General features: G+C 44.1%; 1 long non-coding RNA gene and 1 pseudogene across 13 annotated transcripts; both read right to left on the reverse strand.

Annotated features, from left to right (window-relative positions):
* Positions 1 to 2,155: 2,155 nt before the first annotated feature.
* On the reverse strand, positions 2,156 to 8,883 carry LOC123063632 (uncharacterized). 13 transcript variants are annotated; one of them, XR_006430440.1, is made up of 11 exons: positions 8,591 to 8,883; positions 7,792 to 8,149; positions 7,365 to 7,444; positions 6,915 to 6,997; positions 6,446 to 6,726; positions 5,249 to 5,840; positions 5,113 to 5,174; positions 4,882 to 5,011; positions 4,371 to 4,679; positions 3,870 to 3,961; positions 2,156 to 2,534 (listed from the first exon to the last, which is right to left on the reverse strand). It is a non-coding gene; the product is annotated as an uncharacterized lncRNA (long non-coding RNA). The 13 variants fall into 13 exon arrangements; XR_006430441.1 differs by having other exon boundaries at positions 4,371 to 4,506; positions 4,608 to 5,011; XR_006430438.1 differs by having other exon boundaries at positions 2,158 to 2,534; positions 4,371 to 5,011; positions 5,249 to 5,412; positions 5,732 to 5,840.
* A 1,559-nt stretch (positions 8,884 to 10,442) lies between these two features.
* On the reverse strand, positions 10,443 to 17,583 carry LOC123063630 (disease resistance protein Pik-2-like; annotated as a pseudogene).
* Between the last annotated feature and the right edge of the window lie 1,362 nt (positions 17,584 to 18,945).

The raw sequence follows: 18,945 nt of genomic DNA on the forward strand, positions 1-18,945 counted from the left end.
ATCTTTCTTGCGGCAAAAGAAGAGCATCAACCGCCTTACGGTGGGCTCACGAGGGTAGGCGGCGTGCCCGGGGGGGAGGGGCGCGCCCCCCTGCCTCGTGACTACCTCGGGCACCGTCTCGTGTGGATTTTTCTTCTGGAATTTTCCATATTTTCCAAAAATAAGCTCCGTCCGTTTTTATCCCGTTTGGACTCCGTTTGATATGGATATTCTGCGAAACATAAAACATGCAACAGACAGGAACTAGCACTGGGCACTGGATCAATATGTTAGTCCCAAAAATAATATAAAAAGTTGCCAAAAAGTATATGAAAGTGAATATTATTGGCATGGAACAATCAAACGACAGAGACGTATCAGTCGTCGTCACTGTCGTCGAGGACGACGACGCCTCCTTCGTCGGGGCCCCGGCGCCGATGTTCGAAGTGCTCTAGGGCGCGGCGCTAGCGCTCCATCTCCATTTGCAGCAAGTCATCACACGCCCATTTTAGGCCCGCCGCCTCGTCGAGCTCCGCGGCGCCGTGCTCCGTCTTCACGACGGGGAGCCCTGGCTCCGTTTTCATGGCCGCGAGCCCCGGCTCCGTCTTTGGTTTGACGAAGCGCGGAGGAGCCGAGGAGGAGGCACGCCGGCCACCCTCATTTATGACGATGTCGGCGCTGCGGGTGCGCCGGACGAGCGACGTCTCCGCTGTGGGCTCGACCTTGGCGCCGAACACCGCCGGTGAGCTGGAGGAATGGGAAGAGGAGCGGGAGGAGGAGTTGGAGGAGGAAGTTGAGGAGGAGCCGAACCTCCTAGGCATCCATTGCCCGGCGCTCCGACGGTGGACCGGGGTGGCCGCCACGGCAGGGTATGCCAACAGCGGGTCGTTGCTGCCCTCAAGGTGCTCCAGCACGTCCTGGAGCGTGCGGCCGGGGGCGCCCCACCACAAGCGGCGCCCCTCGCTGTTCTTGACGCTGCCCACCACCGGCGCCCCGTTGGAAGATGCCAGCCTCTGTTCCTGGCGGCGCTGGAAGTACGCCGCCCACCACACGTGGTTGTCGGCGGCATACTGGGGGAGGGTGTGCTGCTCCTCTATCAGGGAGGCTCACACGCGGTCGGCCTTGGCCGCGAAGAAGGCGGGGCGCGCCTCCACATCGAGCACCGGGGGAATGGGCACACCCCCGTCGGCCCGACGTGCATGTTCGGCGTGATGGGGAACGTAGCATAAATTCAAAATTTTCCTATGTGTCACCAAGATCTATCTATGGAGTCATCTAGCAACGAGGGAGGAGTGGATCTACATACCCTTGTAGATCGCGCGCGGAAGCGTTCAAGAGAACGGGGTTGATGGAGTCGTACTCGTCGTGATCCAAATCACCGATGATCCTAGCGCCGAACGGACGGCACCTCCACGTTCAACGCACGTACGGAGCAGCGACGTCTCCTCCTTCTTGATCCAGCAAGGGGTGAGGAGAGGTTGATGGAGATCCAGCAACACGATGGCGTGGTGGTGGAAGTAGCGGGATTCCAACAGGGCTTCGCCAAGCGCTGCAGGAGGAGGGAGGTGTGTCATGGGAGGGAGAGGGAGGCGCTAGGGCTTAGGTATGGTTGCCCTCCCTTCCCCCCACTATATATAGGGCCAAGGGAGAGGGGGAGGGCGCAACCTTGCCCCTTCCTCCAAGGAAGGGTGCGGCCAAGGGGGGGAGGAGTCCATCCTCCCCAAGGCACCTCGGAGGTGCCTTCCCCCTTTAGGACTCTCCCCTCCTCTTGTCCCTTTGGCGCATGGGCCTCTAGGGGCTGGTGCCCTTGGCCCATGTAGGCCAAGGCGCACCCCCTACAGCCCATGTGGCCCCCCGGGGCAGGTGGCCCCACCCGGTGGACCCCCGGGACCCTTCCGGTGGTCCCGGTACAATACCGATGACCCCGAAACTTGTCCCGATGCCCGAAATAGCACTTCCTATATATAATTCTTTACCTCCGGACCATTCCGGAACTCCTCGTGACGTCCGGGATCTGGCGCACCGCATAAACAGTACATGATACAGAAATAAAATGTTCTGCAACTACCGATTTTCTGAATAGAGAGTACATTGGAGGAACAAGATATTCAAGAAAGGGAACTGTCCGGTAGTCAGAATTCTGCATCCATCTTTTGATGGATCCATTGGAGGAACAAGAAGAAACTCAGGGAAAGGGGACCGACCGAGAAGCAGATTGCGCACTTATTGAGGTCGAGCCTGGTGTTCATTCAAACGGTTCTTAACAAACATCCGTAATTGATCCTTGACATTCCAACAAGAAATTTAATCATGGTAAAACCAACTCTATGTCGTTTATATTGGACAACAAACAAAGGAATATGATCTCCTCAATGAAAAATTTATCTAAGGAAAAGAAGGAGAAAGTCACTATTTATTTAACAGAAAAGAGACATGTGCCATGATCTATGAAACATTGGACATTTGAAGATCTTGGTCATGGCGTTGCACATCCACCTTGGAACTTCGCCAACAGGAGGACACTGCCTGCAACAAGTGGACCCATATGTTGTAATCTGCTAGTGAAAAATAAAAGAAAATAAGAGATACAGTCAGTTGCACGAACAACTGGTCAGAAAATGAGGCACAGAGTGTAAAAAAAGTGTTGAATGTCTGCAGGAGGGTAATTTCAATGGTTCAGCTACGCCAATCGCCCTCTCATTATTCAGTGGACCTTTCTATTTTTCTCATGTATAATCAGTAATAGTACAACTGTACATCCTATGTGCTAGTATGGTAATAACCAGAAGAAAAAATGTGTTTTAATTATAAGTTATGTCATATCATATGTAGAGTGCCTTTAATATAGATGTAACACAGTTAGCAAATTCGAAAAATCACCACATAAGTATCGTAAGAGTTATGCAGAGGAACATGGGGAAGGAGCACAAAGAAACAAGTCTTCAATCTTTTAAGCAAATGATCAGAACCAAATTAAGCACAAGGCAATCCAATGATCTAAATTAGTACAATTTCCAAAATAGGTTTACCTAGGTTGCACATGTCTGCATAATTCGTACAAAGGCTATCCCATAAAGCATGCCGTTTGATCTCGTGCCAATGCACATACTAATTGGTTCGTTCGACTTTTTTTTTTTGATGAATTGGTTTATTTGTTAGCACATGAATGAATCAACATGTCCATCAGCAGATTAGTTTTAGGATTCTGAACCATGCTAACTAATAGCAACCAGTTTTGCACCAAAATAGTTTGTTTTGTAACCCCATCAAGAAACCTCGATAGCTTAGCCTATTGACTGTATCATTTTTTACAAGTGTGTTTGTTTTTCTGCTCTTATCCTGTCATGCTTTCTTAGATATAGAACAATGCGTAACATTCCAGTCATGCTTTTTTAGAATTAAGAACAATACAACCCATTTGCTGCTGACCAATTCTTTAGCTCACGTGGATCATGTTTGGCTGATAAGAAAAGAGGTCACACTTCTGACCATTTTTAGATAACTATTCTGATCAGCATGTTTATTTCTCTGTTCCTATCCATGTACACTATAAACTTGCAGTTCCTACACAGGTGGTTTCAAGCTCTGTTGTTGCATCGATTTACTCGGTTTGTTACTCCAATTCGTAATAGTTTGTCTAGAACGTGTACCCATAACACACGCCTTGATATATATTCATTTCCCATTTTCCCCAAGAAGCCTATTATTAGTAAGAATTAATGGTCAGAATATTCAGTGCATAGTTAAATTTGTGCAAAATAAATAATGGGTGTGCCTATCAAGACAACACAAATACTATTCTTTTTCTTTTTTAACATTCAACCAAGAGAATAAAAGAAGCATAGTTATAAGCATCCTATGAGATCATCTTCAAACGTGGAGGCACTCACCCTTGGTACTGACCATTGTAGTGGCTATGTGTATACCCATAGCATACTAAAGCTAAAATAGTAGTTGAGGGCATGAGAAACTATAAGCACATCTGCACAACAAAAGGAAATTATATGTCAGGAATATACACGCACATAGATGGTATGGCAGAAGAACAAATGAAAATCCTGATGACATGGTATAAAAACATGATGAAACAAATCTCAAATTGATAAACCAATAAGTTCTTAAGAAAGATAACCTGGAAAGCAAATCACAAGCACATCAGTGTCAAACAGAAAGAAAAATTGTTTCTTAAAAGGATATCATACTATTTAGTACTCCCTCTGTAAACAAATATAAGAGCGTTTAGATCACTATTTTAGTGATCTAAACACTCTTATATTTCTTTACGGAGGGAGTAGTTATAATATGTATGACCAGATATATAGTACCAAAGATGAATAATTTTAGTCCTTACACCCCTAGTTGATGCAGCAAAAGATGCACAAAACAATGACCTTTACAACAGGTTTGTCCGGTACTGGACAGAGACGGGTTGGAGCAGAGTGTCGTCGATAGTGAAGTGAGAGGCTGCAGCAGAGGGCTTCACGGCGAGGCGGCGGGCTCAAGCAGAACAAGCATGCAAAGATGCATCTGCACAATAAAATTTTAAGCGTGGATCTGCAACTAAAGCTTGCCCGAATGGAAGAACAATAATTTGGGTAAATGACAAGCTACACATGAGAAAAATGTACATATAGACACAGTCCAGCTTCCACACATGAACAAAAATCAACACGTGGACACATCCCAGCATGAGCAAAAATCTACAAAGAGAGACGAGCGATAACAAAATCAGATCACCTCTTATGTGAGCATCCAACCTAAAATCCACAACAGTATGGTTGTACACCTGAATTCAGATAAGCATTTTTTTCTGTGAATTCCTAAAATCCACAATAATATGGTTGTACACCTAAAATCCACTACAAGTTGTACAACGAACAGATGAACGAGATGCATGTATACAGGTGAGGAGAGCGACGCAGAGATTGAGTTGGGCTATGGATAAGCCCCAGTTTCCGGCGAGGCTGTTGGCGGACTTGAAGTAGCAGGTGGCGGCGACAGAGCATGGATGCGCGTACTAGAGGCTCTGCATCTGCAAAGGTGCCAACAAGGTACAAGTCATTAAATCAATGAAAAATCAATGAACATATCGAAACAAAAAAACAGATGTCACTTCGAGGGGGTGGCACTTACATTGCTCAGTTGGAAGAGAGGACTAACTTCAGACCTAGGGATTCTAAAGTTCATGGCCAGACCTGAAAATCAAGAACTCCTTCAAGACCTGATCACATCACTTCAAGCTTAGATTCCTATTTGTAGTCTTGCTTACCCTTGTATAATTTTTATACTTGGCCTTGTTTTATTTGCAAAACCCTTTCTGCCCTTTCGCAAAAAAAGACCCTTTCTGCCACCAATTGGTGGGCATACAGACAGTATGTAATTATTTCTCAAAAATTTAAAATATAGCAGTGGGAACCTCTCCTGCTGTTTGGACTGCTAAAAAAATTTATTAAATCAATGAACTAACGCCCCTCCTAAAATAAATAAATAATTGAAAAGCAAATTGAAAATTGGAAAATACTACTTCTACCTGAGTTTAGCTTATAGTATATACAAAGCTAGAAGTGGCATGCTAAAACAAAAACTTCTGGAAAACTGAAAGTTCACACAAACAGACAAACAAACACATAATGTAAAATGAGCAGATCAGCACATCATGGCAGAGAGTGGGCTCAGAGGCAAGAACTTTGATGAGAAGCCTGTAAAAGTTATGGCAATGACAATAAAAATGAGAGGATAGGTTATTCAATACCTCGTATGGTGTACGTGTGACTGAAGATGTGTGCCGACAACCATCAAAAGAAGGTTACCACCGCCTAACGGATATCAGACTAATGCCAAACAAGTCACGGCAGCGACACCTAGAACAAATAAGAAGCATATCACTATTTGTGAAATAAAGAACACTAAGATATAGCAGCAGCATGATGTTAGTTGTATCCATCGGCTCTGGACCAGATACTTGCAGCATAAAAATAGTCAGAAAATGATGACATAAGAAGGTTACCCGGCAATAGAAAAACAAATTAATTGTAGTCGATTGTATCCTCATTGTTAACCACATTTACCAGGAATTTCCAAACCAACATTAAAGTTTGAACAAGAAAACACGAAGGAAGAAAACCCAAGAAATCTTGCCTGATAACTAAATCGGTAACCATGTAAGCGTACAAAGGAACAATGTTGATCAAACCAAAAGCAACTCACAATTTATACATGTTCCTCTAAATTAAAACATCGGGTCATAATGCACTTACTTTGTGCATTTCACACAATCAAAAAAATTGTCTAAAAAGTGAAATAGACATATTTTGTGTTTCTATTAGAAACTAAAACACATGTCACAGGCCTCTTAATTATTTTAAATTGATGAGAAAGCACATTGTCCAGTACAGTAGTGCATCTCTGAAAATTCATGGTACTCAATGTCACGCTAACAGTGCATGGTAAAGATCAATTTATCTACCTGAACATGGCCTTTGATCGATCTTGATTAACCATCACTGCAGGCATACAGCCTAATGTTACCATCTAGTACCATTTTGATCTCCCTCAGTCAGCCCCAGATTCATGTAACTCCAGAATGAAGCTTCAGAATCTTTTAGACGTCTTTGTTCTTCATTTGAATGCACGATGATATATGTGCAGAGACAATTATACCATGTACGCGGACACCTGCTTCGAATGCTTTGGAGGCAGTGTGAAGCACTGGGTCCTGTGTGACTTTGCCGAGGTAGTAGCGATGACCTGCAGCCAAATACACAGCTACATGAGCCATAACTTATAATAGAAAGTGAAAACACAAATCAGTATGAAAACCATGGAAATGGAAAGGAAATAGACCAAATACACACGCACAACTGTTTATCATCAACACATAAAGTTGAGTCACTTTTTTTGGGACGGAGGGAGTATGAACATGCTCTTGTAATTACCAAAAGGGTTGTCCATAGGCCGGCTAAACGTGAGATCCTTCATACCATGACTGTCGGGTATAGAATTCTGATGGATGCTGGTGCTAAAAATCATACAGCTTGGTTACATTTTGTAAAGAAAATTCCATGGGTGTTAGGACAGTAAACGCAAAAAAAATTCAAATAGTCGCAACAGGTAATCAATGAATCTGCACATAATGAATTAAAAGAAGCAATATTGTGAAACTTTCTAGCCTGACATGCTCTCATAGATCCTCATTCCAAGATGAGTGCATAGGCATCAGAAGAGCCAAACATGAATGAGCAGGAATCATCAACTATTTAAAGTTCCCCACAAAATTCCAACAACACAAAGCACATGCCCGAAACAACCAACCTCCATCAAAATCCCTCGGCATGTCAAAATTATAAAATCACATTACCTACAGGTTTGGTTACATCTCAGCTTACCAGGACACTATCTTGAACAGAAGGTACAGTTTCTTGCGAAGGCTCACTTGCTCCAGACTGCAATAGATGAAATGCTACTGCTGGAGACAGGCAATTTCACATATATTTAGCTTGCAGTGCCTAAAGGCTAAGAGGAAGGACACAATAATCTTAAGGAAAATTGGGAAGTAAGCATTTAGACACTGTATGTAACTGACATAAAGATACCATGTGTAGAATAAGCCTCTTTAGCATACAGATCATTTTTATTTCCTGGCTATGTTCATTCCTACAGTTTGTCACACAAGCAGCAATGCACTAATTACTACATCATGATTAAGGAAGCTCTACTAACTTTTCACTAACAACTCATGCAATTCTGCACACGCAGAAGTGAATGTCTCTTTTTAGCTAGCTAGGAGGGGATGTAATTAAACAGCAAAGCTACCTTGAAATTAAGGTCGAATGAGGACCTCGATCTGTTCCCGCCATCGAGCGCACGACAATGATCCTCTCCTCAATCAATGCTGTGCTGAGATGTCGCTCTGAAGCGTCCGTGAGGAGGGGCGACCAAAGAGGAAATCATCTGTGGGGTGGCACAACAGGGACGAGGATCTGTGGACTGCGACCTTGATGACCTTCGCTTCCTGCCGCCAGCTCCTGGACCAAACACGGCACAACTATCGTTGATCCACTCGGCGTCGCCTCCCACTACTTTCTGATCCTCCCACTCGACAACAAGGCCTCTGAGTGGTGCTCCAGACCAGCATTGGCGCAACATCCTTCATTTTCTCTTACTTCAGCTCCTGAAGTTAACATCTTAAAATTGAAAATGCCACAAAATTAAAGAAATCGTGTGAAACTAAAAGACGGACAATAGGTACTATGTACTCCCTCCGTCCGGAAACCGGAAATACTTGTCATCAAAATGAATAAAAAGAGATGTATCTAGAACTAAAATACATCTAGATACATCCCCATTTATCCAGTTTGATGACAAGTATTTCCGGACGGAGGGAGTAGAATATAAACATCACATATTTACGGGCTCCTCCATCGTATACGTTGTAGGCACAGAAACAAAAATGAGTTTTTTTTTAAGGTTCAAAAAAAATTAGGTTTTTTGGGGATTGACTCAAGAGAGAGAGAGAGAGAGGCGGCTGCTGCACCAAATCTGAGAGACGGAAGTAGAGGTGAGGGTCAGACCTCAAGCGGAGTAGAGAGGATGAGGAGGGGGATGAACTCACTGGTGCAAAGGAGGCACGGCCCGACGCACTGCGTGCACCTCATGACCAACCACACGAGGGCGTGGGGGGACGAGCCGCCCTAGGACGCCAGAGCCTCGCCGGCGACGAAGGGGACGCCGCGCCCGAAACCCTAGCCACGGCTGAAGGTCGGTAGCGAGCACGGGAGGCCTCTAGCAACGAATCTGGAGGGATGAGAGGATGGAGCACAGCGAGAGGAGGTCGTAGGTCTGCCACCCGCCGTGAGTGATGGTGGTGGCGGCGGCGGCGGCGGCGAGGAGTCGCGGGGGGGGGGGGGGGGGGGGGGGGGGAGAGAGGGCTCGCGACACAGGAGAGAAAGGAGGCTTCTTTTTAGATAGAGAAAGGAGGCTTGCGTGTGAGAGGATCGATGGGTCAATGCGTTTTTAACCTTTCCCTAGGCACAGTAAAATCACTGTGGCAGAGGCGAGGAGGCGCCATTTGCGCGACTCTTATTGGGTTTAATGGCCTGCAAGTTTTTCGGCAGAGGGATTTGTATCTCATTTTCCTAGCTTTGAACAACTCCGTGGAGGAGAAAAAATGTTGTTTTAGATGGGAATATTAAGATTTTTTTTTTGTAGTTGCTTCAGATGGTCTTGACAATATTTTCTTACGTGCCTAGGGGTCCGACTGCTACTACCGAAGAGCTATTGTGGTGATATGAAGGCCCGGAGAACATGAAAAAGTAGCCGTGAACAAGAAGGTACCCACGAGATAAGAGAAAAAGGCTACACTAATAACGGCAATTTAACCGGAAGACAACAGCCCGAAACTTCATATTGTTTAGATTGAGTTTGCTACATTTTCAACCATATCCGGTCAACAACTGCAGAAAACGAGTGAGCACAGAATGCTGTCAAGGCGTTGCAAAAGAAATTTGCACATCGACAGAAAAAACAAGGCTCAGACCTTCAGATGGTGACAAGCAACAGTTTACATGGAGTGAAGACCAAATGTTGTCTTTGATGGTGGTTAGAGTGCTGCTATTGCGGGTGAGACTGGGTATGTGCATCCTAGATGTTCTTAGGCATCTTATTGGTGCAGAGACTGGGTGTAATTGGTATCTATTTGATATTAATATAATCATGTTTTTTAAAAAAAATACATTTCTCCATGTCTTGGGCTTGAGAAGAGAAGACTAGGCGATCTATTCACAAACAATGCCATCAGAAAACTTGTAAGTATCAATGTAGCATTCAAGTTTACACTGGAAAAGCATGTACTACGTGAAAGGAATATTTCCTCTCAGTTTTGGGGTTGTGGTACTAGTCATGAAGTTACCAATTAACTTTGATTCTTTGGTGCGTGCTGTTACCATTCTCTAACTAGTAGTTGACTAAATATACCATCTGGTGTAGTACTAGTAACTGGTAACGTGATTGCTGTTACACCGATCGCGAAAGAAAGAAAATCAAAGACTCGATCCAGCTCAAGCGGCAGTCTGTCTGAATTCTGAAAGGATGGTAGGCAGAGAATTCCTTGACAAGCATAGCCACCGAGGTTATTTGGACGTCTTGACGATTGTGCAGTTTTCAGATTACTCAGTGGTTTCAGAGCAGAGGTGGACTGAGGTGTTCCGGCCTAAGAATCTTGGCGGGTTCGGAGCAGAGGTTATGGGTCATCTTCTCGCAGCCTGCCTGCCTGCCTATGACGTACAGTACGTACAACTTGTCAAGCTGAGGAACCTTCATCTCGATCAGTGCTGTACATGCTGGCCGTGCCGACAAACCGAAAGCAGAGTGGAAAAACAACTCAAGGACCGATGAACAAAAGGACGGATGCCATTTGCTATGGTACCACCCTTCACACACACACACACACACACACACAAAGGGAGTAGCAGCTTAGATATCTCAATCCAAGGAAATACCACTACATACATAAAAGGGAGGGACTTAATAATACGTACGTACATACATGAATATTAAGATAAACGAAAAGGGAGTTGAATACAGCTAGCCACTTCCAACTCTTCAGAACGGGCCCGTTTTGATTCTCTGCCAGCTGGCCTCGCAGGTCCTCCACCAACTCGGTATTCCTCCAGTTCCTCTCATGCAGCATAAATTCCTTGAGACTTGGGAGATATGCTAACCCACGGAACAACCCAGCAGTGGGGGTATCGTACCTACCCCAATACTGCAGCAACTCAAGCTTAGGGGCTGCTCCTTCTTCAAATCCCACAGACTTGATGTTTTCTATCATATGCAGCTGCAACACCTTCAGCCTCGGGAATGACTCCCGACAGAAACTGAAACTGACCTCTTCACCAACGAACGAGTAATCCAATAGACGTAGGGTGGCCAGGTTTGGTAGATTCCCAAGGACTTGCATGGTCGCATCAACCTCCGATATCCCCGACCCCTCTAGCTTCAGCTTCACGAGATTTTTGAGGCCTTGGATCCACTCCGGCAGCTCAACCAGGTTGCCTATCAACTTGAGGCTCTGCAGGTTTTCTGGAGGTGAGGACAGCCCATCCAAGCAGCCCGATAAACCTGTCTCTCCTTCTGAGCACAGTGACAATGACTCCAGGCTGCTGAGAAGAGCAATTGCTGAACACAACTCTTGACTATTTCTCTTGCTGATGCCTGTCACTCCTAACTTGCGCAATCGGGTGAGCATTTTTATATCTTGTAGAACAGTCTTCGCCACTGATACATCCACAACACGTAGTGTGTGCAGGGCCTTCAGTTTCCAAATCCCGCTTGGCATTTCAACACCATCTGAAGTCCATTGTCTGCCACTAGCAAGAATGCCTTGCATCTTCACAAGTTTGATGATGGCCCTTGGTAGCTTTGTTATCGTCGTGCCAGAAATATCTAGTGTCTGGAGTTGTCTCAGGTTCCCCAACGAATTTGGCAGGTGATGTATACCAACATGTCCCCTTACAGAAAGATATCTAAGATGTACAAGCTTCCCAATGTGCTGAAGGTGATGATCAACTAGATCCCACTCACCTTCCAAATCTAGCACTCGTAGCAACCTCATCTTATCAGAAATGTAAAACGGCCTCCAATTTCCAAACACCGTCAGTGATCTTTCTTACAGCAAGATGACGCACTGTGCCTTGGTTATTTAAGCTGCAGCCTTCCTCCAATGTGAATGCAAGATTTTCCTCCATAGCCTTTGAGATGGCAATTTCACGAATGAGATCATGGACATGGCAGGAGTCAATTCCTTTCCTACTATGAATTGACTGTTGAGATGGCAAGATCATGCTCCTGCTTATGAGTTCCATGAAGTAAGAATCCAATACTTCCTCCACAGACTTGCCACGTACCTCACTTGAGTAACTCTCTGCAATCCAACGACGCACTAAGTGTCTCCGTGCAATCTGCTGGTCTTCAGGAAAGATGGCCAGATACAAGAAACAAGCCTTGAGGTAATACGGTAAACCATCATAGCTTTTCATAAGGATTGCTTTTATGGTCTCAAGTTCTGGATTCATCTCCAACTCAGCACTGATATGCTCATTCATTTTTCTCCATTCAAAAGCAGTTTTTGGTTGGTTTGCCAAGAAGCCACCTATGGTGACTAGTGCAATGGGTAGTCCTCTGCACTTCTTCAATATCAGTTTTGCTTGCTCAACCAACTCTGGATATTTATCATCCAAATTTACGATCTCCTTAAATACCTGAAATCCGTATCAATCAAGTCATTTAGCAGTACGATAAATCATATAAGCAGTACTTTGATTATCTAACACATTCATTGCCTTATAGTATTGAATATATGGGAGTATGTAGTATATATATATAGATGTAGAAGTGAGACACTGCTGCTTTTTGTTAGTTAATAGGTTTCTCCGTCGTCCATCTTTTTCACTTACTATATCATCATTTTTTTTCCTACAGATATTTCCCTCCCACCTAGTGATTTACTTCGTGCAATCCTAAGCCAAACAACATAGCAAACGTACGCATGGTGCAATGGTGAGGCTTTCATCAAATAAAGCCAGACAAACATGCCTACTATCTTAAAAAAGTAAAACCACCGAAAACTCTTTTTTTCTTTGAACAAAACAAAAATTCACTGAAATCAAAATTCTGAATGTAAAAATATATGTAATATATTCGGAAGAAACAAAATGTAACAATTCAAATGGCATGTTGTATTCTCCCTATATTTGTCAACTGCATTTGCAGGATGCAAAACCTGCCTTAACTTTCCTAGGGGTACATCTTCAGTGCTTGAATTTCAATTGAGCTTCATATTAAGCATTTTCATTTCTACAAAGTACAAGAAAAAATTCCCACATATGTATGCATGCCAATGTTTTGAATGATACATTTGAGCTTGTCAGCCATTCATGAGTTTCGGAGAAAAGATTTTTTCCCCATCTAATTAGGTGTAATGCTCGGGTACTATAATTCTTAGGTCCGATCAAATAGATTATCTCATTATATATGCATATGATATTCTATCGAGCACTCTTGTAGTAAACTAGGAATATACGGTGTTCGATAGAAGTTAATAGCAGTGTTGCCATGGTGCAAGGAGAATGTTGTTACATCATAAATAAGCATAGTTAGCATGGCAGGTAATATGGAAATATGCTCGATTTAAGAAACGAAAATATCAGGATGCTCCAAATTACGAATTTTTACTTTAAAGATGTATGGTTTCCTTTTATGTAAATATTTATATACATATATTTTGTTATAACATATACTATTTACGGGTTTTCTATAAACTCCCATATCAATGCAAGACAGAGAAAATTCATGAACCATCTAAATTCAAATCTGGATAAAGAGAGGGACTTGATTTAAGGAGGACTGATCCAAATACAGCCATTGAGATGGTATACACAAGAAAAAGGATGAACCTTTATTTGTACCTCTACTGTCTGACTTTTTTGTACAAAATCTACAAATAATTTGGTTGGACCTAACTATAACTATACAAATTATCATGTCTCCACCTTATTGTAATCATAGTTTATGTATTCCAAAGCCCTTTTGTATTTACTTGTATTATTCTAGCAATTGCATAAGATTTCTAACAAATGGCAATTCCAATTTTCTACTGGACAGAAAGATATTGTTTGTGAAGTTTAAAGTTGTTTAGTATTCACTGAAATAAACAAATTGGCCCTTAGAAAAGAAATAAACAAATTGAGAACATTTATTCCATAGTGGAAACAAACAAATTGACAATAAGAGGGAGAGGCATCGAGTATGACACTGATTCATTTGTACCTTTTTGGTGAAGAGGGCACATGCGTCATCAGGACCCAGATGTTTGAGCTTGTATATGTTTAGTTCATCCTTTGAGCAGTGTTTGGCAATATTCTCTTCCCTTGTGGTGACTATTATGCAGCTTGCTGCAGTTTCTGGCAAATACTCTTCTATAGAACCCCACTCTATTCTGGACCACAGATCATCAAGAACAAGCAAATATCTCTTTCCTTCTAAACATCTCCTTAAATCTTTCTCATTCTTATCTTTATTCTTATCTTCATACTTATCTTTGAATTGCATAATTAAGCTCTCAAGGAGTGCTGCTGAGTTGAAAGGGCGCATGACTGTGACACAAGCACGCTTATCAAACATGCTACTAATCTCATGGCTTTGATAAATATCTCTCACTAGTGTTGTTTTTCCAATACCACCCATTCCCCATAAGGAAATCACATGAAAATGCTGGAGATCTTTATTTGAGACTAGTTTGATGATTTCCACTTTTTCATTCCCTCTCCCGATGAGACGAGATTCCTCTAGAGTAGCCATTGTCTCCGTGCGAGTGAGGATGTTCTTGTGTGCAGAGTTGTTAACACCAGTAGAGACTATGTGCGAGATGGATCTTTTCTCTGCTGAATTCCTTCCCTCCTGATATACCTAAACACATGCACAAAATTAATGTTTGAACATGCAAAATATCGAGCAAAAAGTTTACAGAAAATAAGATAAGTTTACACATAAAACATGTACTAGGATTTTCCATCAGTGACACTGTTAAGAGTTCCAGTGGTTGGAACCTTTCAAAAATTCATGAAACAAATTAGAGAATGATGATATTATATGGTGATCCCTTTACAACAACAACAACAACAACAAAGCCTTTAGTCCCAAGCGAGTTGGGGTAGGCTAGAGGTGAAACCCATAAGATCTCGCAACCAACTCATGGCTCTGGCACATGGATAGCAAGCTTCCATGCACCCCTGTCCATAGCTAGCTCTTCGGTGATACCCCAATCCTTCAGGTCTCTCTTAACGGACTCCTCCCATGTCAAATTCGGTCTACCCCGCCCTCTCTTTGTTAAAAAAAATCACCATTCATTAGTTGTTAGTCACAATATATGTCAAAACTTTTTTTGCGGAGGTTTGGCTCCATAGTTTGCTTGCTTTCATTGGGTGTCTGCAGAAGATAGAGAGAATATAATTTACGGAAGTATGTGCTGACCAGTGAACGTTAGTTGAGTATAGGAAGCCAAATAACTCCATGCAAGAGTTGATGACTTGAGCTAGAAAATGATAGAGTATGAGGTATAGTTGTAACCACTGGTATTATTTGCATGTTCATTGGATCTAAGGCAGATAACATGCAACCGGGCGATGGTGAAGGGATGTGGAGGTGTAGAAACATCAAATGTAGTAATTTTTGCACATTTGCCTTGATACATTAACGTTACTATATATCTCAGTTGTAGAAGTGAAATGTATATAATAAAATTCTTTCTTATTAAGAAAGTGGCCCCTAGATAAGTATAAGAAGCCAAATAACTCCATGCAAGAAGCTGAGGATTTGAGCTAGCTAGAAAACAAATGGAGTATGAAGTTGTAACCACTAAAATTATTTGCATGGTCAAGATTGAATCTAAGGCTAAGGGCGTAAGGCAGAGGGCAAGCAACCGGATGATGGGGAAGTAAGGAAGTGTAGAAACAGAAAATGGGGTCAATTTTGCGCATAGGACTTGGTAAAATATTATTTAATTAAACCATGCAAGTGAAATGTATAAAGGGAATGGTGATTAACCTAAAACTTTCATGACAACGCAAGTCCAAGTCTAGTTATTTAGGTTAACTATTAATTGAGACACAGAACAAAAATAACAACATAAGGAGCAATAATTAGACAATTTTTAGGACTTCAGAAATTACCTTACTGTAGAAAGCATAAAGAGACCGATCAACAAATAACTTCTTACGCACAAGAGCTTCATCCTCTGCTCCTATGCATAAGCTTGCAACTTCAGCTTGCTCCGTGGATACTATGATTCGACTTCCTTTCTTGTTGTTTGGGAAATAAGTTTTAATGCAATCCCACTCTTCAATGGTGTTTATGTCATTGAGTACAATTAGGTAGCTCTTGTCATTCAAATATCTCCTGAACTTAGAAGCCAAACTATCTTCTTCTGTCATCACCATCATCTTCAAAACTTGGGTCCCAATAGTTGTTTTCTCCTCTTCTCCTATCTCTTGAAAAGAATTAACATAGATTTGTCGAACAATACTTCGAATGAACTCTGTCTGATTAAAAGGAGAGATTAATGTGATCCAAGCACAACAATCAAAATTCTTGTGTATAATGGGATCTTCATAGGCGCTTCTGATGATGGATATCTCCCCCAGATCACTGCTACTTGTGCCCCACAACGCTATCACTCGAAGTGCATCATCCTTGCAATTGATCAGCTTGACAAGACCCATTTTAGCTTTCTGCCACCGCAGTCTTGCATCATCGACAGCAGACGTCGTCGCACTAGAGTTGATAGGCTGCCCAACAGCGGAGGTAGGGTTGGAGCTAGAGCCTTTGATGAGGTGGTACCGTTGGTTCCTCTGGCTGACTTCCTCCACCTCAGCTCTGAGGTCTTTCATCTGCTTCGCCACATAGCGCCGAGCTAGCACCTTGCGAGAGAGACACCACCAGGATTGCTTCTCAAGACGGACAGAAAAATCAAGGAGGCAGTCCTCGACAGCATAGGACACATCGCGGACTTGCTTCACCCAGATCTTCACCACCTTGTTGTCGTCCCGCTCATCATGTGCGGCCATCAAGAAACCTTGCATCATCTCAAGCTCGGCCGAAATGAAGGAGTGGTCACGATGGACACCAAGCTGCAGAGCCACCTCCTCGGCCACGGCTGACTGGGCATAGTTGAGCGCCCCGCTCAACACGGACTTGCCAATGCTGATAGCCGTCGCCTCCATTTACTGCAAACTAATGGTCGGTCTTACTGACTGCCATTGAGCGAAATCTGAAGAGGTAAATAGCAGAGAGAAAACAGAGCATACCTCTGGGCTGTCGACGGCGGTGACATCAGCCTCGTGAGCGACCAACAGGAGGGGGGTGGGGTTGAAATCCAAGACAGAGAACGCAGCCTCAACACCGGGGTCCCTTCAATGGCGACCAAACTCAAGAGATCTGCCGGGCGAACTAGGAAGATAAATTACAAACTACTCCTATCCACTAGAGGAGAGCAGAGCAGAGTAAGAAAGATAATTTACGATTCACAAGCTACAGTTAGGAGATGGCCAAATGTTCCAATCAAGATAGACGGAGGCACACCAAAGCAGACTAAGAAACATACAAAAATAAGAAAACAATTACCAGGACGAAAAGATGCAAGCAGAGACGCCACAGTCGCCGCGGTCGCTGCGTCAGATGGGGAAGGAAGCTGTGCACGGTGGATAGAGATAAATCAGGCCATGGGGTGAGATTCCTTTCCTCTTGCCGCCGCAGCCTCCGTCCAGCAGAGAAGAGGATGGAGGAAAGAACAAAGAAGCTTCTTTTCTTGTTGCCACAGCAGCGTACGCATCTTCATGGTGGCTTGCGTCGTTGGCAACTGGAAAGAGGGGTCGATTCGATTCTTTCGATCTGGTTTTGGGGAGCCTTGCGGGGGGCATCCCGGCAATGGCGGAGGGGGAGAGGGATTCGATTCGATTCGATTGCAGGGGGCATCTCGGCAGTGGCGGAGGCGTGGAGCAGCAGCAGTACAAGAATCGCCGCCGGCGGCGGTGTACGATCCATTGGGTTCCGTCGGGAACTTGGGCCCGAGAGAAGAGAGGAAGAACAAGTCCATAAATTGAGCTTGAGTCCATGATGGCCCATCTGTTTTCTTTCTTTTTTGGTCGGGTTGCAAAAGTGGGCTGGCCCTTCAAAGGTGCACCTGGAGTCAAATTAATACTACTACATAGCACGCAGTGGGATCCATCCTCCTTCCGCCTTGGTATTTAAGGATCTTAGAGCCAGCTGGTTCATGCGCAGCGGACGGGGTCCAGGAGAAGGCCGAGGCCGTCAGGGTGGAAGGCGTGGAGGCCGTTCAGGTAGCCGGCCAGATCCTCGTGAGAGGGATGCATACAGCAGGCCAGAGGGGACCGAGATGAGAGGCTCAGGCGGGGGTGTACCCCCGGAGGTAGCGGATACTGATGTGGACATGGACGAAGCAAGCAGGAAAAGGCTCGCGGGGAAGGAACTAGGGGCCAACCATAAACAAATTTTGAACACAGATGATGGCCGCAAGGTTGACGACCAGCTAGCCATTGTTCCTGTCACCAGTCCTCCGATTGTCAGGGAGCAGAAATGGACCAAGACAGGGTTTGAGCAAGGCGATGCAAGCAACTCAGCAGTCAGGAATTTGGCGGGCTCCTTCGAGGAGCGCCGACAGGCCCAATGAATGCTCTTTGTTGGAACTGCCGCGGAGCGGGTAAACCTGCGGCAGTTCGAGAGCTTCGCGATTTTGCGAAGAAGTTTACCCCTACCCTCTTATGTATTGTTGAGACGCAAATAGAAGGAAGCAGGGTAGAAGCTCTAGCTAGCTCGATAGGTTATGATAATGCTTATGCAGTTGACAGTCAAGGCCGGAGTGGCGGCATTGGACTTTTCTGGAACAATGTAATAAAAGTTGAAATTCTTGGTTATTTGTGTTATCATCTAGATGTGTCTGTTGAGGAGGAAGGTGAGGATAAGTGGAGGATGACATGCGTCTATGGTGAAGCCCAAACGCACCTGCGTCACCAAACTTGGACAGTTTTTAAAAACATAAGCACTTTGAGCACGCTTCCGTGGGTCTGTATAGGTGATTTCAATGAAGTCTTACGTCCAAATGAGCACGAGGGAGTGGGACAACGTAGCAACGCTCAGATCCAAGCATTTCGAGATACTATTGATGTTTGCATGTTGCTAGATTTGGGATACAAGGGACAGTTTTGGACTTTTGAGAAGAGGGTAGCAGGTGGTACATACACTCGGTGCAGATTGGACAGGGCTTTGGTCAATTCTGATTGGTTGGCGAGATTCCCCTTGGCCTCGGTCACTCATGAAACTGCAGCTTCGTCAGAGCACCTTGCCTTACTCCTTGACTTCGGTCGGGCCAAAAAGGAGAGAAGGAAATACGAGTTT

This window comes from Triticum aestivum, chromosome 3A (assembly GCF_018294505.1).
Source record: "Triticum aestivum cultivar Chinese Spring chromosome 3A, IWGSC CS RefSeq v2.1, whole genome shotgun sequence".
Taxonomy (NCBI): Eukaryota; Viridiplantae; Streptophyta; class Magnoliopsida; order Poales; family Poaceae; genus Triticum; species Triticum aestivum.